The sequence below is a fragment of the Arachis hypogaea genome, chromosome 16, assembly GCF_003086295.3.
Source record: "Arachis hypogaea cultivar Tifrunner chromosome 16, arahy.Tifrunner.gnm2.J5K5, whole genome shotgun sequence".
In the NCBI taxonomy this organism is placed as follows: domain Eukaryota; kingdom Viridiplantae; phylum Streptophyta; class Magnoliopsida; order Fabales; family Fabaceae; genus Arachis; species Arachis hypogaea.
Window position 1 is genome coordinate 90376501 of NC_092051.1, and position 8786 is coordinate 90385286.

General features: G+C 36.4%; 1 non-coding gene across 1 annotated transcript; it reads left to right on the forward strand.

The window, feature by feature from the left end:
* The first annotated feature begins 674 nt into the window (after positions 1 to 674).
* LOC112761936 (small nucleolar RNA R71) lies at positions 675 to 781 on the forward strand. Its single transcript, XR_003182303.1, has one exon. It is a non-coding gene; the product is annotated as a small nucleolar RNA R71 (small nucleolar RNA).
* Positions 782 to 8786: the final 8005 nt, after the last annotated feature.

The following is an 8786-nucleotide window of genomic DNA, read 5'->3' on the forward strand; positions in this document are numbered from 1 at the left end:
TTACTTAGCTGGTCCACTTGTGCCTCCAAATTTCTAATGGAAAACCTTGTTTCATTCATGAAACTTAGAGTGGCCTTAGATAGATTAGAGACTATATTTGCTAAGCTAGATGGATTCTGCTCAGAATTCTCTGTCTGTTGCTGAGTGGATGAAGGAAAAGGCTTGCTATTGCTAAACCTGTTTCTTCCACCATTATTAAAGCATTGTTGAGGCTTTTGTTAATCCTTCCATGAGAAATTTGGATGATTTCTCTATGAGGGAATATAGGTATTCCCATAGGGTTCCCCCATATAATTCACCTCTACTATTGCAAGATTCTCAGGATCATAAGCTTCTTCTTCAGAAGATGCCTCTTGAGTACTGTTGGATGCAGCTTGCAATCCATTCAGACTCTGAGAAATCATATTGACTTGCTGAGTCAATATTTTATTCTGAGCCAATATGGCATTCAGAGTATCAATTTCAAGAACTCCCTTCCTCTGAGGCATCCCATTACTCACAGGATTCCTTTCAGAAGTGTACATGAACTGGTTATTTGCAACCATGTCAATGAGTTTCTGAGCTTCTGCAGGCATTTTCTGTAGGTGAATAGATCCACCTGCAGAATGGTCTAATGACATCTTTGATAACTCAGACAGACCATCATAGAATATATCCAGGATGGTCCATTCTGAAAGCATGTCAGAAGGACACTTTTTGGTCAGTCCTTGTATCTCTTCCAAGCTTCATAGAGGGATTCACCTTCTTTCTATTTGAAGGTTTGAACATCCACTCTAAGCTTGCTAAGCTTTTGAGGAGGAAAGAACTTGGCTAAGAAAGTCGTGACCAACTTATCCCAAGAGTTCAGGCTGTCTTTAGGTTGAAAGTCCAACCATATTCTAGCTCTGTCTCTTACAGCAAACGGGAAAAGCATAAGCCTGTAGACCTCGGGATCAACCCCATTGGTCTTAACAGTATCACAAATCTGCAAGAATTCAGTTAAGAACTGAAAGGGATCTTCTGATGGAAGTCCATGAAACTTGCAGTTCTGTTGCATTAGAGAAACTAATTGAGGCTTTAGCTCAAAATTGTTTGCTCCAATAGCAAGGATTGAGATGCTTCTTCCATGTAAATTGGAATTTGGTGCAGTAAAGTCACCAAGAATCTTCCTTGCATTGTTATTGTTTTCGGCCATGTCTCCTTCTTTTTCGAAATTTTCAGTCAGATTTTCTCCAGAGAGTTGTGCTTTAGCTTCCCTAAGCTTCCTCTTCAGAGTCCTTTCAGGTTCAGGATCAGCTTCAACAAGAATGTTCTTATCCTTGTTCCTGCTCATATGAAAAAAGAAGAAAACAGAAAAGAAGATATGGAATCCTCTATGTCACAATATAGAGATTCCTTATGTAAGTATAAAAAGAGAAGAATAGAAGAAGGAAAAGATAAGAATCCAAACAAAGAGGGGAAGAGTGAGTTTGAATTCTTGAGTGAAGAGAAGTGTTAGTAAATAAATAAACAAATAGAAGGAGATGAGGGATGGAATTTTTTAAGATAATTAAAAAGAAAAGAAAAATATTTTTGTTTTTAAATTAAAAATTAAAGTTAAAATTCAAAAATTAAGAAAGGAAAATTAAATTAAATTAAATTAAATTAAAATTTAAAACAAAGAGTTAATTAAAAAGGAATTTTGAAAAAGAGGGAAGGGATTTTCGAAAATTAGAGAGAGAGAGAGTTAGTTAGGTAGTTTTGAAAAAGATAAGAATCAAACAAAAAGTCAAGTAGTTACTTGAAAATCAATTTTCGAAAAGATAAGAAGTTAGAAAAGATGTTAGAAAAGATTTTGAAATTGAATTTGAAAAAGATGTGATTGAAACTTGTTTTGAAAAAGATTTGAAAAAGAAATTTAAAAAGATTTTATTTTGAAAATTAAAGTTGATTACTTGACTAACAAGAAACAAAAAGATATGATTTTAAAATTTAAAGATTGAACCTTTCTTAATAAGCAAGTAACAAACTTAAAAATTTTTTAATCAATCACATTAATTGTTAGCATTAATTTCGAAAATATGAAATGGAAATAAGAAAAAGATTTTGAAAATCAATTTGAAATTTTCGAAAATCATAAAAGAAAAATGAAAAAGATTTGATTTTTGAAAAAGATTTGAAAAAGATAGAACTTTTAAATTGAAAATTTGATTTGACTCAAAAGAAACAACTAGATTTTAAAAATTTTTTAAAAATTCAACTCAAACTTTCGAATTTTATGAGAAGAAAAGGGAAAGATATTTTTTTGATTTTTGAATTTTTAATGATGGATGAGAAAAACATGAAAAAGACTCAATGCATGAATGTTTTGGATCAAAACAAATGATGCATGCAAGAACACTATGAATGTCAAGATGAACACCAAGAACACTTTGAATGTCAATATGAACACCAAGAACTTATTTTTGAAAATTTTTAAGAAAAGAAAAACATGCAAGACACCAAACTTAGAAATTTTCAAACTTTAGACACTAACAAATTGAAAACACATATAAAAAACAAGAAAAGACACAAAACAAGAAATTTTAAAGATCAAACAAGAAGACTTACCAAGAACAACTTGAAGATCATGAAGAATGCAATGCATGAATTTTCGAAAAATTCAAGAAAGAGATAAACATGCAATTGACACCAAACTTATTACTTGACACTAGATTCAAGCAAGAAACATCAAATTATTTTTGGTTTTATAATTTTATTAATTTTTTTTGGATTTTTTTTTGAAAATTCTTTTGAAAATGAAAATAAGGATTTCAAAATTTTTAATAGGAATTCCAGGAATCTTGCAATGTTAGTCTAAAACTCCGGTCCAGGAATTAGACATGGCTCACTAGCCAGCCAAGCTTTCAGTGAAAGCTCCGGTCCAAAACACTAGACATGGCCAATGGCCAGCCAAGCTTTAGCAGATACCAATCAGACATACAACAGCTGATACTTCATTCAACTTGCTTTTGTGCTGATGAGTGGAAGCCTCGGTCCAAAAGAGTTAGACCTAGCTTTACAGCCAGCCAGGCTTCAACATGTTTCATGAAACTCTAGAATTCCTTCTTAAAAATTCTGAAGAACATAAATTAATTTTTTTTGAAAAATATATTTTTTTTTTTGAAAATTTTTTGAAAATAAAAGAATAAAAACAAAAAGGTTAAAATTAAAATAAAATTACCTAATTTGAGCAACAAGATGAACCGTCAGTTGTCCAAACTCGAACAATCCCCGACAACGGCGCCAAAAACTTGGTGCACGAAATTGTGATCATCAACAATGGCGCCAAAGACTTGGTGCTCTCAAACGTGAATCACACTTTGTCACAACTTCGCACAACTAACCAGCAAGTGCACTGGGTCGTCCAAGTAATAAACCTTACGTGAGTAAGGGTCGATCCCACGGAGATTGTCGGCCTGAAGCAAGCTATGGTCACCTTGTAAATCTCAGTCAGGCGGATTCAAATGGTTTTAGAGATTTGATAATTAAAAGATAAATAAAATATAAAATAAAGATAGAGATACTTATGTAATTCATTGGTGAGAATTTCAGATAAGCATATAGAGATGCTCTTGTTCCTCCTGAACCTTTGCTTTCCTGCTGTCTTCATCCAATCCTTCATACTCCTTTCCATGGCAAGCTTTATGTTGGGCATCACCGTTGTCAATGGCTACATCCTGTCCTCTCAGTGAAAATGGTCCAATGCGCTGTCACTGCATGGCTAATCATCTGTCGGTTCTCGATCATACTGGAATAGGATTCAATACTCCTTTCGTGTCTGTCACTACGCCCAGCACTCGCGAGTTTGAAGCTCGTCATAGCCATTCCTTCCCAGATCATTTCTGAATACCACAGACAAGGTTTAGACTTTTCGGATCTCAGGAATGGCTGTCCATGGATTCTAACTTATACCACGAAGATTCTAATATCTCAGACTCGGTCCCCTGTATTAGATACCTAAGAGATATTCATTCTATCTCATCTTCATGTAGAACGGAAGTGGTTGTCAGGCACGCGTCCATAGGTGAGAATGCTGATGAGCGTCACATAATCATCACATTCATCATGTTCTTGGGTGTGAATGAATATCTTAGAATAGGAATAAGCTTGAATTGAATAGAAAAACAATAGTACTTTGCATTAATTCATGAGGAACAGCAGAGCTCCACACCTTAATCTATGGTGTGTAGAAACTCTACCGTTGAAAATACATAACTGATAATGGTCCAGGCATGGCCGAATGGCCAGCCCCCATAAAGGTCTAAGATAGCATAAAACTGATCAAAGATGAACAAAAGATGTAAAGTAAAAGGTCCTATTTATATCAGACTAGTTACTAGGATTTACAGAAATGAGTAATTGATGCAGAAATCCACTTTCAGGGCTTTACACGTGTAGAGGCTTCTCTTGGAGTTGGATGCCAGTTTGTAACCTGTTTCTGGCGTTTAACTCCACTTTGCAACCTGTTTCTGGCGTTTAACTCCAGAATAGGGCAGGAAGATGCCGTTGAACGCCAGTTTGCATCATCTAAACTCGGGAAAAGTATAGACTATTATATATTGCTGGAAAGCCCTGAATGTCTACTTTCCAACGCAATTGAAAGCGCGCCAATTGGAGTTTTGTTGCTCCAGAAAATCCACTTTGAGTGCAGGGAGGTCAGAATCCAACAGCATCTGCAATCCTTCTTCAACCTCTGAATCCGATTTTTGCTCAAGTCCCTCAATTTCATCTAGAAAATGCCTGAAATTACAGAAAAACACACAAACTCATAGTAAAGTCCAGAAATGTGATTTTTATTTAAAAAGTAATAAAAATATACTAAAAACTAACTAAATCATACTAAAAACTATGTAAAAACAATGCCAAAAAGCGTATAAATTATCCGCTCATCACATATGTACTGTACTCGAAATCAGGATGCATGAATATGTGGAAAACATAGTAAATAGATAGTTAGGTTTTGTATTGTGATTACATGGATTGCCTAAGTTAGGTGGAAAGTTTAAGTTAATTAAGGATTTAGATTTTAGTCTACTTGGCCAAATACAATCCTACCTTGACCCTAACCCCATTAAAACCCTTAAAAGACCTCTTGATATGTGTATCTATGCATTAAATTTTTGTTGATTTTTAGATGAAGAGCAAGCCTTAGAAAGCAAGGTTAGTAGAGAATTGAGAGAGTCGAACCTTAAACACCTGAGCGATTAGAGTGCATACACTTCCAGTGAGGGTTCGATGCTCGATTCTTTGTTCCTTGCTTTCATGAGCTATTTTCTTCTTACAAGTCTATTTGTACTTCATTTTTATGATTTGAATTAGTGAAATCTAGTTCATATTTGTTCTTGAAAGATTTATTTACTTTTCACCAAAGTTGGTAGAAATATTTTTCATGTAGTTGCATTCATATAGATAGGTTGCATTTCATGCATTCTACCGTTCCTCTTCACTCTCTTATAGCTTCACTTGAGCTTAGCATGAAGACATGCTAATGTTTAAGTGTGGGGAGGTTGATAAACCCTTATTTTATGGTTTATATTGTCCTCAATTGATTGGTTTTTATCAAGTATTTGCACACTTATTCATATAAAATGCATGGTTTTACAATTTCCTTCCTGATTTTGTGCTATGATTGAAACATGCTTCTTTGGGCTTTAAAATTGCTATGTTTAATCCTCTCTTATTACCATTTGATGCCGTGATATGTGTGTTAAGTGATTTCAGAGATTACAGGGCAGGAATGGCTCAGAGGATGGAAAAGAAGCATGCAAAAGTGGAAGGAATACAAGAAGCTGAAGGAACTGCAAAGCTGTCCAACCTAACCTCTTTGCACTCAAATGGTCATAACTTGAGCTATAGAGGTCCAAATGATGCGGTTCTAATTCCGTTGGAAAGAAAACGTCCGGGGCTTCGAAATGATATATAATTTGCTATAGTGGCCGTACAGCTAGGTGACACAAACGCGTGCTTCATGCAGACGCGTCACTGTGACGAAAAACCAGCGTGGTAGATTTCGCAATCAGCGATTTCTAGGCTGTTTCTGGCCCAGTTTTCGGCCAAGAAAATACAGTTTAAAGGCTATAAAGTGGGGGAATACATCCAACATATAGAACAGTACATACAACATTCATATTCATAATTTTAGGTTTAGATGTAGCTTTTAGAGAGAGAGGCTCTCTCCTCTCTCTTAGGATTTAGGATTAGGATTAGGATTTAGGATTTCTATTATGATTAGGCTACTTCTCTTCAATCACAGGTTCAATGTTCCTTTATTTTATTTTCTACTTTTATTTATTCTATTACTTTAATTGTTATTTATCTTTTCAATTTGGCTTATGAACTTCATGTTAGAGTTGATTTCTTTATTTAATATAATTTGAGGTATTTCCGATTTAAGATTTCTTTCTTTTATTTATGTTACTGCTGCTTCCCATCTGAAGGCATTTTTATTCAAGTAGATTTTCTCCCTTTTTGGCTCTGGTTAAGTAATTGGTAACACTTGAGTTGTCAAACTCAGTAGTAGATTGAGATTTGGGAATTGTTGATTGATTTGGATCGCTCTAAAGCTAGTCTTTCCACAGGAGTTGACTAGGACTTGAGGATCAAATTAATTAGTCCACTTGACTTTCTTTTATTTAGTAAGGGTTAACTAAGTGGGAGCAACAAACAATTCTCATCACACCTGATAAGGATAACTAGGATAGGATTTCCAGTTCTTATACCTTGCCAAGTGTTATTATTATTATTAATTTACTTTATTACTAATTTATTCTCCTTGTTCCCTATTTCAAAAACCCAAAAACATACTTTTTCTCATAACCAATAATAAATCATACCTCCCTGCAATTCCTTGAGAGATGACCCGAGGTTTAAATACTTCGGTTATAAATTTTATTGGGTTTTGTTACTTGTGACAACCAAATTTTTGTACGAAAGGATTTTTGCTTGGTTTAGAAACTATACTTACAACGTGATTATTTTTATAAAAATTCTTTACCAGCAAGAACCCGTTCGTTCAATGGCACTACTTGCGGCTTCTGTATCCTTTAGTGCTCCATTCCTTGGCTGAGCTTATTCTTCTTCAACCTTGTCTTGTACTTCATCTTCCTCTTCAGCATCTTCTATTTCAGCGTCTTCTACTTCCACTGAGTCTTCAATTGGGGCATGTTCTATTAGGCTTGGCTCCTCCTGGGTCCTCTCTTGCAGTGTGGTTCTGGACCTCAAAGTGATGGCATTGATGCCACCCTTGGGGTTAGGTAAGGGTTGAAAAGGAATTCCACTGGAGCTTAAAGGTTGGTTGGTGGAAATAGGTAGTGATTCTATCAGGGCGGCTAGAGCCTGTAAAGTGGCATTTAGACCATTTAAAGTAGCGTTCAATGTAGTCTGCATGTCTTGTTGTCCTTGTGCAAGAGAACAAAGTATCTCATCATTTGATGAGGAAGTGGGATAAGTGATATGTGGGACTTGTTGTTGGTTATGCTGGGGTCCTTGTGATTGTCTTAGGTGAGGAACTCTGTAAGGTTGGTTCTGATTCTGCTGTCTGTTGTTGTTATTCCACCTCTGGTTTCCATTGTTGTCTCTGCCTCCTCTGTTGTAGTTGTCCCTCCAGCCATGGTTGGAATTATCTCTCCAACTTTGGTTGGAGTTGTCCTGCCATCCTTGGTTATAGTTTCCTCCTTGGTTGTAGTTGCCGCCTTGTTGATTGTATCCTTGATTCGGGTGGTCATAGAAGTTATGAGTAGCTGCCACAGTGTTATCTTCTTGTTGGAGCTGCGGGCATTCATCAGTATAATGACTATAGTCGGCACAGATCCCGCATACTCTTTGGGGAACTAGCTGTTGGCTTTGTTGTGATGTGGCAGGCTGAGCTTGTTGTTGTTGGTTCAACTGTATTTGCTTGAGTAGGTTAGTCATTTCAGATATACTCTATGTAAGAGCAGAAGTTTCAGTGCTGGAGGAGACCTCTGCAACAGCTTTTGAGTGGCTGCTCCTGTGCCTGTGATTCCTAGTAGACTCAGCTAAGTCGCTGATCAGTTGCCATGCTTCATCTGCGGTCTTGTACTTTTTCAGAGAACCATTACTAGCACCATCTAGTGTAGTTTTATCCCGAGGCTTCATGCCTTGAGTGAAATGGCTGATTAACACTAGCCTGTCAATCATATGATGGGGGCATTGATGCCAAGGCATCTTAGCCTAGTTTTACTAGTCTTTTTCCTTTGTTTTTAATAGGTTTTATACAGTTTCTTGAGTTACAAGTAAGCCATTTGGGTAAAAATTCATGTGTATTTGGATTCAATCAACCATGAGTAAATTGATGCATTTTCATGAGGTTTTGTACTATAATTTCTTATATGTCAAGGATGAGAAGAAGTCTCATGATTTTAGCATAGCTTTGATGCATTTGTTGATTGATGACAGGTGACCAAAAGGCTTGGAGGAAGGTTGAAGAAAGGGGATGGCAGCAATTGAAATGAAGGCAGCAAAGCCACCTTGGGAAAAGCTCACGTTTGTGCCAATGTTTGCCTTAAACTTGAGGTCAAACGTAGGCTTAAGAAGAACCCTGGAGAAGCCAACATTTACGCCAATGTTTGCCTCAAACATGAGGTCAAACATTGGTTCAAAAACAAGCCCTGGAGAAGCCAACATTTGCGCCAATGTTTGCCTCAAACTTGAGGTCAAACGTTGGTTCAAAAACTAACCCTGGAGGAAGCAACGTTTGCGCCAACATTTGCCTCAAACCTGAGGTCAAACGTTGGCTCAAAAATACCCCCTGGAGGAAGCCAATGTTT